Source organism: Hemiscyllium ocellatum, chromosome 46 (genome assembly GCF_020745735.1).
Source record: "Hemiscyllium ocellatum isolate sHemOce1 chromosome 46, sHemOce1.pat.X.cur, whole genome shotgun sequence".
NCBI classification, from domain to species: Eukaryota; Metazoa; Chordata; class Chondrichthyes; order Orectolobiformes; family Hemiscylliidae; genus Hemiscyllium; species Hemiscyllium ocellatum.
In genome coordinates, this window is record NC_083446.1 from 30,919,007 (window position 1) to 30,938,241 (window position 19,235).

At 43.3% G+C, this 19,235-nt stretch overlaps 1 non-coding gene across 1 annotated transcript; it reads left to right on the forward strand.

The window, feature by feature from the left end:
• The first annotated feature begins 18,693 nt into the window (after positions 1-18,693).
• Positions 18,694-18,766, forward strand: trnav-cac (transfer RNA valine (anticodon CAC)). The gene has a single exon. It is a non-coding gene; the product is annotated as a tRNA-Val (tRNA).
• The last annotated feature ends 469 nt before the right edge of the window (positions 18,767-19,235 follow it).

A 19,235-nucleotide genomic window follows, 5' to 3' on the forward strand; every position in this document is an offset into this window, starting at 1 on the left:
GCCAATTGGGTACACAGTTGGCTTGATGGTAGGGGAAGCAGAGCGTTTAGTGGAAGGATGCTTGTCAAAGTGAAGGCTGGATCCATAGCTGCTTGTTATCACAAGGCATGATTAGTAAGTTTGCAGATGACACTAAAGTAAGTGGCAGCGTGATCAGTGAAGAAGTTTATCAGAAATTACAGCAAGACCTTAATCAGGTGGGGAAGTGAGCCGACAGATGGCAAATGGAATTTAATATTGATGCGTGATGTCTTGCATTTTGGAAACTCAACTCAATGTAGGAGTTTCATGGTGAATGGGAGGGTCTTACGGGGTGTAGTGGGCAGAGAGATCTTGGCATTCAAGTGCACGGTTCCCTGAGAGTGGAGCCACAGGTAGACAGGGCAGTGAAAAAGGCATTTGAGACACTGGCCTTCATCAGGCAGGACATTGAGTATAGAAGTTGGGAATTTATGTTGCATTTACAGAGGACTTTGGTAAGGCCACACTTGGAGTATTGCATTCAGTTTTGTCACCTTTGTTATAGGGAGGATGTTATGAAATTAGAAAGAATGCAGAAGAAATTTACAAGGACGTTGCCAAGACCAAATGGTCTGAGTTATACGGAGAGGTTGGACAAGCTAGGACGTTTCTTTCGAGTGTAGGAGACTGAGGCGGGACCTTATAGAGCTGTATTAGATCATGAGGGATATGGATGGGGTGAATGCTCTCAGTGATTTCCAAGGTTTAGAGAATCGAGGACGTGATGGGATCAGTTTGGGGTTAGAGAGGAAGGAATAAAAGGGAACCTGAGGGATCACTTATTTATACAGAGGCTGGAACATGGATGAGCTGCTAGCAGATGTGTCTGAGGGGGTACAAGAAAACAGTGCAAAAGCATTTGGATAAATATGTGGATAGGAAAGGACTGGAAGGGTATGGGCCAACTGCAGGGAAATGTGATGAGTGTGGATGAACATTTACAAGGTAGAGTCGAACCCCTCTGTTAATTAAACCAGACACCCAGAAAAGCTCCCCTCACCTCGTAATCTGTTAAAATATGAGTGACACAGATCTCCTACATTCCACTATTTAAACAAAAGTTAGCAAGTTTATTTCTTAACTTTAATAGTGAACGCTAAACAACAACTATTCACAAATACAAGCCCCGTTTGTCTTAGTACTTAATATCTGACTCCAACTCTGTAAAAATATGCTATTCCAGCAACCCGCATATTAAACATTACAATCTCAAGAGCACACAGTCTCTATCTTGCCCGCTGTGTTCACTCTTCCAGCTGCTGATCTCCCGGGGGCATTTTTTTTTACTGCAAGTAGGTTTTACATGAACATGTATCTTTGACAGAGCGTTTGAGATGGCCAGTTAGCACTCCTGCTCTCCAGCAGTTACTCTGCTGTTGGATGACAGTGGCTCTCCATTTCGTGTTCAAAATGCTATGTTTATATACTTCCCATGACACAATATATCTCACAATTTGATTGCTTCCAGGTATCCAAACAACAACATTCAAATTCCGTTGGCTTCTGGTATCCTGAGCGTTATTTAAACTCCTTGGTTACGAGAGGATTGTCGTTGTTGTCCACAACAGTCTCTGACAACTTGTTTGTCATATAAACATTAATATACTGACAGGCCAGTATGAAACTCAATCATTCTTTTTCAATAATGGGGATGTTGTATTTTTTTGTCTGGTGGATATTGAGCTTTTCTACAAGTAGCCAATTGGCCATTCAATTCCATCATCAACTTTCGGTATCAATACGTCTCCAACACGTATATCCCGAGCATCAAACACAATTTTCAAAGTGTTTCAAAATATTTGGTGCTGCTAAAACTGGTGCGGGTTGATTAATCCTCAAATGCCTCCTGGAATTGTTCTGTCCAACACAATTCTGTGTTCTTCTTTAATAAATCCAACAGTGGGGCCAATACACTGCTGACGTTTGCAACAAACTTCCAATAGAATCCACTCAGTTCGAAAAACTGAAGCACCTCTTTCTTCGAGGATGGTTGTGGAAATTCCTCAAAGCCCTTCGTCTTTGTGTTCCATAGGGTCAACCTTCCATGTCCATTGTAATGTCCCAAGAACATCACCTCTGTCTTCATGAATTCTGTTTTATTTAAGTTTAATAACAAGTTTGCTTCTTGCAATCGTTCAACATGCTCAGTCTGCTGTAATATAGGAGCTTTTAATCACTTGCTAACGATCACTACATCATACAGATAAACTGCACGATTTGTACATTTGGCCGCAACTGTGTTCCTGAGTCTTAATTGTGGCTGCAGTATGATTCATTCACATGACAAACTCGATAAAGTTTTTTTGTTATATCTGGTATCTTTACCAGATAGTTTAATTGACTCAACAATTTTTTTGTAATTTGAAAGGGGCCACTAAACCTGGCCTTGAAGGGATTTCGTATCACTGCTGGTAATACTAATAGTCATCCCCACCTGCTTTACTCCATGCCGTGCCCACTTCAGGTGCTGCTGAGCTAACTCACCCACTCCATTTAATCTCTCCCTCATCTCACATACATAATCCAAGTATGAGATCTCGGACTTCGGTCCTGTCAAATTATTTTTAGTAAATTTCAAAGGACCTCTCACTTCGTGTACGAGTATTAACTCAAAGGAACTCGATGGAATAGATTTATTTGGGGCATTTTCGATGATAAGCAATTTAGTGGGGCACCTTTATCCCAATCATTTGGCCAATCCTGACAGTATGCTGTTAACGTGGTCTTCACTGTCTGATGCTAACTTTTCAATGCTCCCTGGGATTCAGGATGGGGCACACTTGATTTGAAGTGCTATATGCCGAAGCTTTCCATGATTTCCTTAAACAGCTGAGCGGTAAAATGAGACCCTTGGTCTGACTGAATCTCTCTGGGTAGGCAGCAGTGAGAAAAGATAGATACCAACTCCTCCACCTCCCTTTTTGCCTCAACACTCCGTAATGGAATTGCCTTTAGAAATCTGGTAGGCACATCCATTATGGTTAGCAAATATTGGCTTCCACTTTTAATTCCACTCCATAATTAATCATAACCTATGTGAAAGGTTCTTCGAATGCTGGAATTGGTAACAAAGGTGCTGGTTTTATTACTGTTTGTGACTTATCTACCATTTGGCATGTGTTACATGTGTAACAAAATTTAACGATATCCTTGTGCATTCCAGGCAGCTAGAAATGCTTCTGTACCCGTGCCTGAGTCTTCCGTACACTTAGCTGACAGCCTGCAGTTAGTCCATGTGCTACCCGTAAAACACAGCATGCTACCGGTAACATGATCTAGTGCACTTTGGCCCATTTCCATTCTGAACTAAATTACCGTTTCTCTCCACGTTCAGGTGTTTTCCTGCGCAATTACATTGAACAGGGTGTCAGTTAACTGAACATCAACTCCCTGTCTTTTTTTTGTTTTTCCTTGCTGTTGTAACCTATGACAGTGGGATCTTGTTAGTACACAATGTGCAAAAATTCCTGGGTATATTTCATTTAACTCCTCTGTTCCCTAGTTCCCAAGGTGTCTCTCCCACCTTGGATCCTGCTAAACCATTTCCAAGAATAAACCGCATTCCTGGAATTGACAGTCTGTCACTCACTCTCACGTTTACTTCTCCAATCCTGATTTGGCACTCTAACCTGATGTTTCTGTCCACCAACCTTAATTTCTGTCCCCATCCCACAAATTATCACGCTCTTGAGTACCATGTCAGAAAGAGTGAAAATACTTCCATCTCTTACTATTAGGGGCTGAGAGAAAATGAGGACTGCAGATGCTGGAGATCAGAGTTGAAAATTGTGTGGCTGGAAAAGCACAACAGGTCAGGCAGTATCCGGGAGGCAGGAGAGTTGACGTTTCAGGCACATGCCCTTCATCAGGAAAGGTGGTGTAAGGGAGGGGGAAGGGGGCTGAGAAATCAATAGCAGGGTGGGAGTGGAGTTGGGTGGAAGGTAGCTTGTAAGGCAATAAGTAGATGCAGGTGGGGGTGATGATGATGATAGGTCGGAGAGGAGGGTGAAGTGGATAGGTGGTAGGACAGCTGGACCGCTCAAACTGTACAGCATCAACATCGACTTCACCAATTTATAAATCTCCCCTCCCCCAACCTCATCCCAGATCCAACCATTCAAATTAGCACCGCCCTCTTGAACTGTCTTAATTCTCCATCGTATTCTACACATATCAACTTCACCCTCCCCTCTAACATATCACTATCACTCCCACCTAAATCTTCCTATAGCCTTGCCAGTGACCACCCCACCAGCCCAGCTCCTAGCCTCATCTTTAACTTTCAGCCTCCTTGCCCGCCCACCACGTTCCTGACAATCGGTTTATGCCTGATATGTCGATTTCCTGCTCTTCCGATGCTGCCTGATCTGTTGTACTTTTCGAGGGCCTCACGTCTCAACTAATAGAGCTTGAACAGATCCCGTATCTCACAAAATGTTGATTTCTTGTCCTTACCCTTCTCCCCGCACCGCCCCCACCCCCGCCACCCCACCGCCCTTTCTGAGTAAAGTTTATCCACAGAGGCAAATTCTTTACAGAGATCAGATACTAACTCCGTACCCAACCCTTTCCTCGGCTGTTCATTCTCTTGCAGCTCCTCGGCTCCACTTGGGGACTCCTTTACCAGTTTCACTAATGCCACTGGCTTAGCCTCTTCTACCGCATCTTTTCCCAAAGTGTCTTCCTTCAATGTCCAGCACTGTGTGTGCCAGCTTACTGCAATGAAAACACCAATTAAACCATGGCACTGTACTTTTTTGTGTTCCACTCCCTTATAATGAGAACACCTAGGCCTTTCAACACCTTTCAACCCCCTTGGGCTTCTTTTTTCTCCTGTGCTAAACTATTGTTAGTGTGCTCTACTGTTCACTTTGTGGTGTAGGATCTCACCTTCTCCCAATTTCTATCCCTCACTGGATGAAAATCCTCCCAGAAGCTAAATTTCATCTGATGCACCAATGCATATTTACCTGCCATTTCTGCCGCGCTTCCCACTTCTTGAACTTTCTGTTCATTCACATGAATTCTTACCGTCTCTCGAAGTGAGTCTTTAAACTCCTCCAGCAGAATAATCTCTCTTCGAGGCTCACAGGTCTTTTCTGTTTTTAAGGCCAGCACCCATCTATCAAAGTGTCCGTGGTTAACTCTTTCAAATGCAACGTAAGTCTGACCTGGTTTTGTCTCGATATTTCTGAACCTCTGTCTATATTCTTCTAGTGCCAATGCATAACCACACAAAATAGTCAGTTTGACATCTGCATAATCCCTATACCCTTCATCTGACAGTGCTGCACATACCTCACGAGCTGTGCCCACCCGCTTAGTCTGAATGAGCATTACCCAGAAGTTCACTGGACACACCATCTGCCGAGCCATTTTTTTCAAATGAAATAAAAACAAATTTTGACATTTTTCTCACCGAAATATGGTAATGTATTAACATAGCTGTATATATCCCGAAATTCTCCTTTCATCTCTATCCTGTTAATTTATGTTGTCTAAGTACCAACTTCTGAATTTCAAATTTTCTCTCTCTTTCTCTTTCTCTTTTTTATCTCTCTCTGTTTCCATCCCTTTTTTCATCTTCTAACTCCAGTTGACATATTTGCAATTTGAGTTTTTCCATCTCTACTGCAGTTGCCTGTTTCTCTGACACATCAAAGTGTTTGACCATGTCCATTTCAATTTCAGATTCCCTTTTCTCTCTGGTTAAACCCAATTCCAACCTATTTGCTAATTCTAAAAATATTCCTTCTTCTGTTTTCGTAAACTGCCTTGACAAATTTGGGAAGCTCTTTAGTAATGCTAAAACCCATTTATCTCACTTTTAATTTAACCAACCACAAGTTAACAAAATTAAATGAAGTTTTCCACCGGTTTTTTTTGAAGATCTAGGTCACTAATTGCCACATGTTTTAATCTGCTGGTTCATTTTGTATCACAAATCTGTTCAAGTCTGTCGAAATCCCATACAGCAAGGCCCCAACCTGTTATGACATCAATATCGAACCTGAAACGGGAATAATTACAATCTGACCAATTACCACTCCCTAGGTACAATCCCGATAGTCACATTGGTGAGAGTTAGTTTTGACAGAGCTGTCAAGCAGCACAGAAATAACCTGCTCAATGTGGTTTCAGATAGGTCCCCATGTGGAGATGGTGCTGTTGTGGAAGAGTCACTGGATTACCAATCTAGACCACGCTCATGCTTTGGCAGCGATGGAAGATAAAAATAATTAATAAAATATTAACAAGCAAAATCTGGTGTCCCTAATATGACCTTGAAGCCAATGTCGATTGTAAACACGAATTTGCTTCCCCAATCACTTTCAGGAAGTGAATCTCCCGTGCTTTCCTGGTCTGGCTTAAAAGTGACTTCAGACACACAGACATGTGATATACCCTACAATGGTCTCTTCATCGGCTAAGCAAGACACTCTCTTGCATCAAACTGCTTTGAGGTCTTAAAGGATCAAACCAGACAGAACGCCCAGGACCAGCCTCGGTGTCGGAAAAGGGAACGGTAAACACAATCCTGACGACCCTGGTGAGACCTCCTTCCTAACATCTGAGAGTTGGTGACAACTTTCCCACAGACTACACAGAAACACCGTAAAGGAGGAGGTCATACAACACATTGAGCCTCCCCCATTCCATTTCATGTTCAAACATCTCATCAATGCACATATCCCGTACAATGAATATATCCGTTAATGTGAGTAACCTTGGAAAGCTATAAATAGGAAGTACAGTACTCCCTTTGGTCAATCGAGTTTGCTACCTAAATCAATATAATTATGGCTGCCCTTTTATTTCCACACCATTCTCCTGCTCTCCCACCATCCCTTTACTGTCTCTAAATCTGTATTTATATTCGGTGTATTGGCTTCCAGGTTCCAGCGCATTCCTCAGGTTATCCAGTCTCTGAGTGTAAACATTTATTGTCATCTCAATGTAGAATGGCCTGTCTGTAACTTATACTGTGGCCCCTTGTTTTAGACACCACAGCCTGGGGAATTATCATCCCTGCTTCCAATCTGCGTCACCCTGTCAGAGTTTTATATATCGCAGTCAGATCTCCACCCGTTTTCCTAAACCCAATGGAATACAGGCCCCGTCGCCCCGAACTCTGCTCCCACAACAAGCCTGTCATCCTGAAAATCGGTCTGGTCATCTTTCGCTGCTCTCCCTGAATGTCAGGTTTGTCTTTTGTTAGGGACAGAGACCATAACTGCACACAATATTGTACAATGTTCGAGATGGGGTCTCACTAAGGCCCTATACAGCTGCAGTAAGACACCCTTACTCCTGGATTCAAATCCCATGAAATGAAGTTCAACACACCATTTATCTTCCTAACTGCTTTCTGTTCCTGCTATAATGCTTTCAGTGACTGACGTACAGACAGATGCAGATCCTTTTCAATGTTACAGCTCCCCACTTGGTGGGTCTATATACACGGGGCAGCGTGTCGTTGCCATTCCCAGTATTGCCTTCTGGGTTCAGACCTCACTGCGCTGCAGGGACCTCGGAGCGCTGCACAGAATGAAACAACAATAAGGAGCATACGTCCCTTTGTAGATCTACGTGTTTCAAACAATCCCTTTTCAAATGATAGGCTTCCAGTCTATTGTTCCCGCCAAAGGGCACACCATCACCTCTACCCACATTGCTCTCCATCTGCAACGTATTTGCCCATTCACTCCACTTGTCTGAGTCACCATGACGCTTTTTTGAAACTCCTCACCCACTCACAATCCAACATCCTTTAGTTCTGTCAGCAGATTGGGATATATTGTATTTGATTCCCGCAATGAAATATTTAATGGATATTGTGAACAGCTAGGGCCCAAGCACGATCCCGATGATAACTAAGCAACCTTCCTCTGTTAATGTTTTTGTTTAAAAAAGTTATTCCCTGAATCTGGGTGTGACTGGCTGATCCAGCATTTATTGCCTGTCCCTAGTTGCCCTTGAGAAAGTGGTGGTGTGCTGCCTTGTTGAACCGCTGCAGCCCACTGTGGATTCAGTAATAGTAACACCATTGAATGCCAAGGGGCAGTTGGTTGATTGTATTTTAGTGCTGATGGTCAGGGTCTCGATTTGTATGGCCTGAATATTACTTGCCACTTTTCAGCCTGGACACTGTCTGGATCTTGTCAGGTATAACTGGTGTTGCTCCTGCCTTCCTGCACAGTCCATTGAACCAAGGGTGATCCTCTGGCTTGATGGTAATTGTTGTGAGGGGGATATGCCAGGTCATGATGTTGCACTGGAGTACAATTCTGCTGCTATTGCTGCCCCACAGCATCTTATGGAAACCCAGACTTGAACTGTTAGATCTTCTTGAAGTCTATCCCATTTAGCACGGTGATAGTGCCACCCAAAATGATGAAGGTTCTTCTCAATGTGAAGGTGTGGCTTTGTCTCCACAATGACTATGCGATGGTCACTCTTACCAATACTGTCATGGACAGATACCTCTGCAAACTCCAGATTAGTAAGGATGTGGTCAAGTATGTATTTTCCTCTTGTTGGTTCCTTCACCACCTGCCGTAGATTCAGTCTAGCAATTATATCCTTTAGGACCCGGCCAGCGCAATCAGTAATGCTGCAGCTGAGCTACTCTTGTTGGTGGACATTAAAAAACCCTCCCAGAGTACATTTTGCGTCCTTGTCACCCTCAGCCTTCTCCCACCTCCCTCTGACTCCTGTCACTGAGACAGTTTTCGTTGTAACTTGTCAAGTTATCCTTGATTCCATGAGACTTTACTTTAATTTTCATTTCCCATGTGGAACGTTGTCAAAGGCCTTGCTGCAAGACTAATTAAGCGACCTCCTCAAACTAATTCACATTCAGTAGGTGTGTCTTCCCTCTGATAAAGTTCAAATTATTATCCCTGATTAAGCCTTGCCATTCTGATTGGAGTTCAATTTTCTCCTTCCCTATTTTCTCCAGTAATTTCCCTAACAGTGGTCTAATGCTCGCTTGTATATAGTTCCCGGTCTATCTCTTCCATCATTACTTTAAACTGGAACCTCCCCTATGGTCAGATTCTACTTAAATTTTTCAGTCAGGGTCTTTCCTCCCTTGTCTCCCACAACAGCCTGTGATACAACTCATTCAAACCTGGCAATCAGTCCAATTTTCTACCAGCGAAAGCCTCAAATTCCTGCTCGCATTTTACATCAATCTGTTCAAGAGCTTCCCCATCCACCATCTCGAATTCTGTACCTGCCTCCTCCTTCTCACAAGTAAAACGGATGTGAAGCTCTCATATCACAATCCCTCAATGTTTTCCAGCTTCACACACAGATTGCCCCCTTGGTCTCTGATGGATACTTACTGTTGGCTGATTATTCGTTTTTTACTTGTTGTCCGTGCAGAATATCATGGGATTCTCCCTAATCGCGCCTGAGTGCCCTTCTCAATGTCCCTCTGTTATTCAGTCCCCTCTATGTTCTAAGTTTCTAAAATCCATTACGATCACATGTCATTATTTGAGATTCGAGATCACAGGCCGAGTTTCCCAATCAGACAATCTTGCCATCTTAGGGATTAATCTGGAGAACGCCTTTTGCAATTCCTCTGTACTCAGTACATTCTTTCTTAGATGGAGACTGTAAAACAGTAAACAATACTCTCAGTTTTGTCTCAGCAACACACTATGCAACGGGTGCACGACATCTTCTATATTCCAATTAAATTCATATGAATGTAAACCTAATTTTTACTGTCCCATCTGCACAGGACATTTTGCTTTAACTTTTCTTATGATATTAGTGTGCGAGTTCTTAAAAAATGCTCCTGACTATCCAGCTGTACGTTATCCATTGGTTTCTCATTGCTAACGTCGACAAGAATTATCTTCAAACCATTCCAAAAAAAAAATGTTTGCCACTCTTGGTTTTCCTTTCATCGATGCATTATCACACTCCCCAGTTTTCTCATTACCTTATATTTATCTAGTAGCATGTTCTTTGAAATCGAGTCCAACAGACACCCGCGTGTGGATGACAAGTTTCTGGTCTGTCGTTCACCACTATACATCTTCATCCTTACTTAAATTGGCGGATAATATTTATAACTATCCATTATCCCGATTGGCTACCTACCTTTCGGGAAGGTGTCGGAAAATAATGTGAAAATCCGTAATGTAACCAATGTGATTATTACGGATTCCACTGAAATGTTTGTATGAAGTAAATCTGGTCTGTCAAATTTATCAACACTCAATCGAGTTGATTTTTCAAATATTACCTCATCACAGATATGAATGACATTAGACTCAAGTCCATTGGTCACTTGGTCTTTCTGGGAAAATTTCTGGGTATAATTCTTCCATGAAGACAGGCACAAAGAAACTGTTTATTTTCCCTGTAATGTCTCTGTTCTCCGCAATAAATTATCCTGTCCGCACATTTACTGTTTCACATTTGACCTTGCTTTTATTGCTGTTTCAGACATTGATAGAAGCTTTTTAGCAGTTTTTACGTGTTTTTTTTTGTTGGCATGCTTTTTCTCTTCTTGATTTTTTTGCTCTGTTTCTTTGCCCTCCTTTGCTGGGTCCTACATTACTCTGAATCCATTGTCTTATTACAGTATTTGGTGTTTTTCTAAGCTGCTTCCTTTCATCTATTTTGTAAACGTGGGTGGGGGGGGGAGTGGCGGGAGGGGATTGTGAAAGTGATAGGTCGGAGAGGAGGGTCGAGTTGATAACTGGAAAGGAAGATGGACATACAGGAACATTCAAGAGGGCGGTGCCGAGTTGGAAGATTGGACTGAGATAAGGCGGGAGGAGGGGAAACGGGGAAACTGGCGAAATCCACATTGATCCCCTATGGTTTGAGGGTCCCATGGCGGATGATGAGGCGTACTTCCTCCATGCGTCGGGTGGTTAGGGTTTGGCGATGGAGCAGGCCAGGACCTGCATGTCCTTGGTGGTTTGGTAGGGGAAGTGAGAGTGTTCAGCCACCAGATGGTGAAGTTGGTCAGTGTCACTGTACCAGTGATGGTCTCTGAAACGATCTACAAGTTGATGTCCTGTCTCACCGATGCTGAGGAGATCACATCGGGTTGAATGCATGCAGTAGATGAAGCGTTCTGTCTCCCTGCATCACCTATCACTTTCAATGCCTCCTCCATCTTCCTGTCATATTCCTGGCTACGTCCCCCCGCCACACACCCCACCCATTTATCTCTTAGCCCCTTGGCCCACAAACCTCATTCCTGATGAAGGGCTTCTGCCCAAATCATCGATTGTCATGCTACTAATATGTTGGCTGACCGACTGTGCTTTTCTAGCACCGCATTCTTCGTCTCTGATCTCCAACATCTGCCGTCTCCACTTTCCCCTCACACCTTCATGGCTTGCATTACTCAGATTCATAACCGTTACTTCAAATACAACAAAACCTGTCGTGTATTCAAACAGCATAAAAGAAAACCAATAGAGACAGCACCGTGGCTCGTTGTCTAGCACTGCTGCCCTCACAACAACAGGGACCCCTGCTTGATTCCAGTCACGGGCGACTGTCTATGTGGAGTTTGCACATTCTCCCCGTGTCTGCGTGGATTTCCTCCGGGTTCTCCAGCTTCCTCCCACAGTCCAAAGATGTGCAGGTCAGGTGAATTGGCCATATTAAACTGTCCATAGCGGAAGGTGCATTAATCAAAGGGAAACCGATCTGGGTGGATTACTCTTTGGAGGGCTGATGTGGACTTGCTGGTCCGAATGGCCTGTTTCCATACTGTGGAGAATCGAATCTCAAATAAAAAGTTGCGGCCACTGTTCCCAAAAGGTCGTTTACAGCAAAGGTTTCAAGTAGCTCTTCTGATCATCCAACACCAATTCCTAAACAACCTGATCTTGAGCTCTGTGCTCGAAATAATGTTAATGCAAGCCATCTCACACGTGCTCATGAAATCCATTTTTCTCTGCATTAGCATTCTTAGCCCAGCTTAGGTATAATTTAAACAGTACATTATTAATGCAGTACACAGATACGTATATATCCCATTTCATGTTTTATAACATGCCCAACAGATGTATTGCAGCTTTTACTTTGATATATAACTCCCATCAATGTTTGATCCTCCTTCCTGTTTCTGAGTTCCACTTCATATGATTCAGTGAAATCTCAGTGAAGTGGGTTGTAGGGAGATTAATGGTAGAAATCATCTCCCCACATCACTTATTTATTGTGAGATTTTCTCCAGATCTCCCATTACGCTGATAGAGTAGAGAAGGACAATAATCTTTCAACAATGCTGCCTATTCCCTGTGTTTTGATCAGAGTGGTGCTTGAAAAGCACAACAGGTCAGGCAGGAAAATCGACGTTTCGGGCAAAAGCCATATCAATTCCATAATCCCCCAACTCTCTAACACATCAACAGGAGAAGGTCATTCCAGCGTTGGAGACGATGACATTGGAACACCAAAAAGACGTCAGCCCATCTAGTTTGTACACCAGCAGGATGATGAGTCCATTCAGCCACACATGGCTCTTACACAGCAATTGGAGCAGATCTCTTAAAGCCTTGTGCCCATTAAGCAGAAATTCAAAACGTAAAGGTTTTTGAAAAGGAAGAACTTGTAATAATGGTATACATTAGGGAGTAAAATGTAACAATAAACTATTGTAATTTAAGGCAATTTGTTAGAGTCCAATGTTCAGGACATTTGCAAAGTTCAACCACAACCCATCAGAGTCAACATGGTTTTATGAAGGCTAAATCATGTTTGAATTGTTTGCTTGAGTTATTTAAAGATGTCACAAACAAGGTGGATTGTGGGAGTTCTGAAGATGGAATATATCTGCTCTTCCAGAAGCGATTGGATATGTTGCTTCTCCAAAGAGTAAGTGGTAATGTCTAGGGGTAACTTACTAGCTTGGATGGAGGATTGGTGAAACAACAAAATGCAGTCAGATGGAATAAATGTGTCATTTTCATCTGGAAAATGTATCCTGTGGGGTGCCACAGATTTCAGTTCTCATGTCTTAACTTTTATCACCCATATAATTGCTCGGTCGATAGGGTAGAAAATTCTATAACCAATTTTTCAGAATACACTAACATCGGTGAGAAATTACTTCGGAATGAAGATGTAAAGGGTTGGGCTGAAGGGCCTGTTTCCACACTGTAGGGAATCTAATCTAATCTAATCTAATCTAAAGAGGTTTAAATTAAATATGGTTAGTTTGAGTGAATGGGCTAACACTTGGCAATGAAAATTAAAATGGATAACTATGAGATTATTCACTTTGGCCAGTGAAATACGAAGGCAAATTATTATCTAAATGGGGAGAAACTTCAAAGTGCTCAGGTGCAGAGGGGTCTCTATGTTCACGTGCATTTCACAGAAAACCTACATGCAGGTGCAGCAAGTAATGGGAAAGGCAAGCATAGGTTCAGTTTTTATTTGTAAAAGGATGGAGTGGAAAGCTAGGGAGTGTTGAAGTACCTATGAAATACATTAGTGACGCTGCAAATGGAGTAGAGTTTGGCTGCCTTGACTTGCAGAATGATGCATTTGCATTTAGGTTAATTCAAAAGAGGTTCATTAGATTGTTTTCAGAAATAAGGGGTTTGTCTAATGAAGAGAGTTTGAGCAGTTCAGGTCTCTCATCTCATGTTTATGACAATGAAAGAAGATCTCTTTGAGGGCTTTAAAATGCTAACAGTAATTGACAGTGTATATGTGGAGTGGATTTTTTTTCATGTTTAGCAATCTACAACAACAGACGAGAGTTTCAGGATGGAGAGATGGCAGGAAAGTGGAACAGAGGTCACAATGACATCAGCCATGGATGTATTCAGTGGTGGAGCAGATGGAGCTGCTGAATTACTGACTGATTTTCCTTGTTCTTATTTAGCCCTTCGAATATGTTACACAGGAATGGGGGAGGGCTGGTTATCAAACAGGAAGCAGCCACACCGGATAAATCAGTCTCAATCAGTTTGACAGAACGTCACCAGTGGAGTCACACAGTGACCAATGCTTGGTCCTCAACTATTTGGAACCTATATCAATGTTCAGGAGTATGGAACAGATGTAACTACGTTTGGTGATGACTCTGTGATAAGTAAGACATTAAATTATCAAGAGAGGCTGATGGAATATAATATGATATAACCTGACATTACATTTACAGGAAGAATGGAAGCGAGTATGTTCCTGAAATGGAGCGCGATGACAGGGCCTTGCAATACTGTGTAGTGGGGAGTTCACTCAGACCAGTTCAGACATGGGAGGTTTTGCTCCATCTCTCGGATGGTCTGCTTCGTGGCATTCTCAGAGGCCCGGGTGCTCTCAGTATATACCGGATATTTTGATGTTGGTTGGCAGTGGGGACAGCGTTTTGAAACATGAAGCAAGGGTATGGCCTTTAAGATACATTCATTTCTTTCCACATGGAGACCGATGATGAAGGGATGGTCTGACAGCTTCTGAAGGGCTGTGGCTTCTGCTAGGACAGTGGGTATTCACCAGCATGATGTGCTGTGCATGGGCGCACTGTAAATTGCACGGTTAAGGTAAAAGGCAAGGAAAGTGGCATCTCGAACAGACACAGTGACTGAAACTATGCTGCACGGTATGATGTGAACACGGCCTGCTCAGCTTTGTGCATTTTCCCTGTAGTCTGGTGAGTTTCGTGTTCCGTGTAAATGTGAAAGTTGTCCTGCTTCGAGCAATGGGTGAAATCATTTAGCAAAGCAAGAAACGACATTGAAGTAATGTCAAGCAGCTCATGGTTATTTGACAAAATCATAACCGAACATATATTCTCACGCAATCACAGATACATTTGTAGCTGAAAAGAGTCTGAGAAGATAGCCTCAGCTTACTATTGATATTTGTCCGGATTGATGTGCTTTCATGATCTGCTGCGAAATTGACATTGGAGCAGGGCACATCCCAGCAGCTGTGCGAGTCGGAGAGGGACCATGGAACACTTTGCATGTGACTTTCCAACTGTTGTTATGCAGCGGCACAATTGGAAATGCAAGGAAATGGGGAGCGTGGCTGGCTGGTAGTGTGGCTGGTTGGTAGTGTGGCTGGCTGGCAGCGCAGCTGGCTGGTAGTGTGGCCGAGTGGTCTAAGGCACTGGATTCTATTTCCAATCTCAAAAGGGGCGTCGTTTCGAATCCCACTGCTGCCATTTCTGCTGATCAACTCCCCTGCCGCAGCATTGTAAGGCAAAAATAAAATTGGTTAGATTGCAGGTGAATTGACTGTGGTGTGAGAACGTGCTGAATGTTGTGAAGGTTCTCTGCTGTTATAATGGTGTTCGCCTTCCGGGCAGAAAATCACAAAGAGCGTAACTGTTGCTTTACGTTCCAAGCAAATTGATACTGTTATTTCATCGCTGTTGTGAAACAAAGTTCTGCGGTGAGTCGATTCATCGTTATTTGGGTTTATGGCGAATGGAAAAATCGTTCCAATGCGTATATTATTGAACTTCTCCCATTTCCTTCATTTCCATCCTAGAGACGTCGGAAGGGTAAGGTAATCTAATCGAGACTGTGATTGATGAAATTCACTTTTTTATGGCCCCTACTTATTATATTCTTTCTTTCTCTCTTTTCCGCATTGTCTGGGAAGTGGTGGTGCAGTATCTGCTCTCTTTGTGAAATGTAATGCAATTCCTTTAAATGAGTTTGCAAAGAATTATAAAGTTATTTTTCTCCAACCTGGGTCTGGTCGTATGACATTCTACCTCAGAGTGCATTTACCGCGTTCTGAATCTTCCACGAAAAGCAGTACCGCGTTGTACAGGCGGGCCGGTTCAAAGACAGGGAAGAAGCTGATGCGCTGGTGTCACAGTACACCACGGATTCCTGAACTAGTCTGTCTGTCAAACGTCGCCCAAGTCGTATCTGAAAGGCCTCATTTGGAAGCTGAATGCCGTTATTCAAGGTGCGAGAATTGGTACCAGAGGTGCTGAATCATGGTTTGGATCAGTTCGCACGTTAGTGACTCATTCAATCAGCAACAGCAATGAAAGAAATTACAGTCTCAGAGGAACATTTGGTCTTGTGCTTTCGTAACGTCGCTAGTATTAAGGTGCGTCCCGAGATCTAAGCCGTGTTGGAACTGAAACGGAGGAATCGACAGAGAGGCGACAGAATAACATCGCATCCTTTTGGTTTTCTTTAAATCACTGACGAGCAGGAAAATGTAAACAGGGAGAGCGAGTGGGAAAGTGAGGCAGTTGCAGCTCTGCTGAAATTCCTTCTTTGTGAGTCACTCAGTAACAAGACGTGAAGGTGGCTCATTCCTGAGAGCTCTTCACATCGAGAACAAAAGGCACTCAAGGGCAGTTAGCACCTCTCCCTGAGTGGGGATGGGGTGAGTAGTAACTTCTGTTACTGTGTTCAGAAACTCCTTTTGGATTGACGTGAACAGAAACTGCATTTCTAATAAGCAGCATGGAGTTTAGCAAAATTTATTGAGTCGCTTCTCGTCGATTCCCACACAGGTTTCCAACTCAGTTGATATGCATGTGGCTCATGTCCAGGTGTGAACATCTCTGCAGTAAATTGCACGGTTTAGGAAAAAGGCAAGGAAAGTGGCATCTTGAACAGACACAGTGACTGAAACTATGCTGCACGGTATGATGTGAACACGGCCTGCTCAGCTTTGTGCATTTTGCCTGCAGTCCGGTGTGTTTCGTGTTCCGTGTAAACGTGAAAGTTGTCCTGTTTCGAGCAATGGGTGAGATCATTTAGCAAAGCAAGAAACGAAATTGAAGTAATGTCAAGCAGCTCATGGTTATTTGACCAAATCATAACCGAACATATATTCTCACGCAGTCACAGATACATTTGTAGCTGAAAAGAGTCTGAGAAAATAGACTCAGCTTTTTGTCCGGATTGATGGGCTTTCATTACCTGCTGCGATATTGACATTGGAGCAGGGCACATCCCAGCAGCTGTGCGAGTCGGAGAGGGACCATGGAACACTTTGCATGTGACTTTACATCTGTTGTTATGCAGGGGCACAATTGGAAATGCAAGAAAATGGTGAGCATGGCTGGCTGTTAGTTTGGCTGGCTGATAGTGTGGCTAGCTGGTAGTGTGGTTGGCTGGGAGCTTGTCTGACTGGTAGTCTGGCCGAGCGGTCTAAGGCGCCGGATTCGGTTCCCAATCTCGTAAAAGTGCGTTGGTTCGAATCTCGCCACTGCCGTTTCTGCTGATCAACTCCCCTGCCGCAGCATTGTAAGGCCAAAATAAAATTGGTTAGATTGCAGGTGAATTGACTGTGGTGTGAGAACGTTGCGAACGTTCTCTGCTGTTATAATGGTCTTCGCCTTCCGAGCAGGAATTCGCAGACAGTGTAACTGTTGCTTGACGTTCCAAGCAAGTCGAGACTGTTATTGTATCGCTGTTGTGAAACAAAGTCCTGCGGTGAGTCGATTCATCGTTATTTGGCTTTCTGGCGAATGGCAAAATCGTTCCAATGCGTATGTTATTGAACTTCGTCCATTTCCTTCATTTCCATCCTAGAGACATCGGAAGGGTAAGGTAATCTAATTGAGATTATGATTGATGAAATTCACTTTTTTATGGCCCCTACTTATTATATTCTTTCTTTCTCTCTTTTCAGCATTGTCTGGGAAGTGGTGGTGCACTCAGGCTGCAGTATGTTTGAAAGAGTAGTTTGGAATTGCCCTGTTGTTCGTTGTGAGATTACTTTATGCCTCATGCCCTCGGACTGTCTCACATTTAGCATTCATGCTTCGCTGTGTCTCAACATGCATTAGGTATGCCAGTTTTGCTTGTGTTCCGTGTTAAATGCTTTCTGTTTGCGATTCGCTCAATACATAACGAGTTAACAGGGTTTCTGAGGTAACTTGCAGCAGCAAAAATCCTCAACTGAGGATCTGTGAAAATTGCAGGAAGTATGGTCAGTCAGAGCAAAAGTAAGGAAGTCGTTCGTTTCTGCAGTGTTTCACAATACTACCTTTCCCGTGAGCAGTCGAACAGACTAAATGATTGTGCCACAGACTGCGAAGGCAAGCTCCACTAAAAAGTAATTCTTTAAAAACCGGTGTAAGCAACACAACGTTATTGGGGCACAACGCGTGGAAACAGATACTTCGGTGTATCTCATCCATGCTCACCACACAGCCAAAATTAAACAAGTCCCATTCCTCAGCATTTGGCCTCAATCCCTCTGAACCCATCCTATCAGTTTCTGGTGCAATTATTGCAATTTTCTGAGTGCAATAGCCTCCTTCACTTCCTCTGGTCGCTCATTCCATACACGCACACCCTTGTGTGTGGGAACTGTGCCTCAGGCCCTTTGTCAATTTCAGGCCACTCACCTTAAACCTATGCTCTCGAGTTTCCAACTCACCCCAGCTTGGGTAAAACACGTAAATGCTCAGTTTACAACCCTTCCATAAAATCATTTCGCAGCCGTGACGCTGTCGGGAAAATTGTCCCAGCCTATTCCACCTCACTCTACACTCCAAACATTGATGACATCCTTGTCTATATTTTGTCACCAATTTCACGTCCCTCTTTTTTTGTTAACTTTTTCAAGATGTCAATTACCCTGGACAACAATGAGCTATTGGAAAAAGAAAGGTGAAACGGAAAATATCTTCAACATTCAGTGCTGGCTGCCACAGAGCCGCAGCACGCGCACGTGCGGCTTGTTTCTGTAGTGTAGCGGTCATCGCGTTCACCTCACACGCGAAAGGTCCCCAGTTCGAAACTGGGCAGAAACTGTTTTGTTCTTCAAGTCCAGCCTTTTACATGGACTTTCTTGTTTGCTTTCACATCTGCAAAACCTACCTTCGAAATTGCTCGAACAAATCTGCTCTCTTTGTGAAATGTAATGCAATGCCATTAAATTAGTTTGCAAACAATTGTAAAGATTTTTCTCCAACCTGTGTCTGATCATATGACATTCTGCTTCAGAGTGTAGTTACCGCATTCTGAATCTTCCACAAAAAGCAGTACCGCGTTTGCATTCCTTGTGCATGCGGGCCGGTTCAAAGACAGGGAAGAAGCTGATGCGCTGGTGTCACAGTACACCACTGATTCCTAAACTAGTCTGTCTGTCAAACGTAGCCCAAGTCGTCTCTGAAAGGCCTCATTTGGAAGCTGTCTGTCGTTATTCAACGTGCGAGAATTGGTACCAGAGGTGCTGAATCATGGTTTGGATCAGTTCGCACGTTAGTGACTCATTCAATC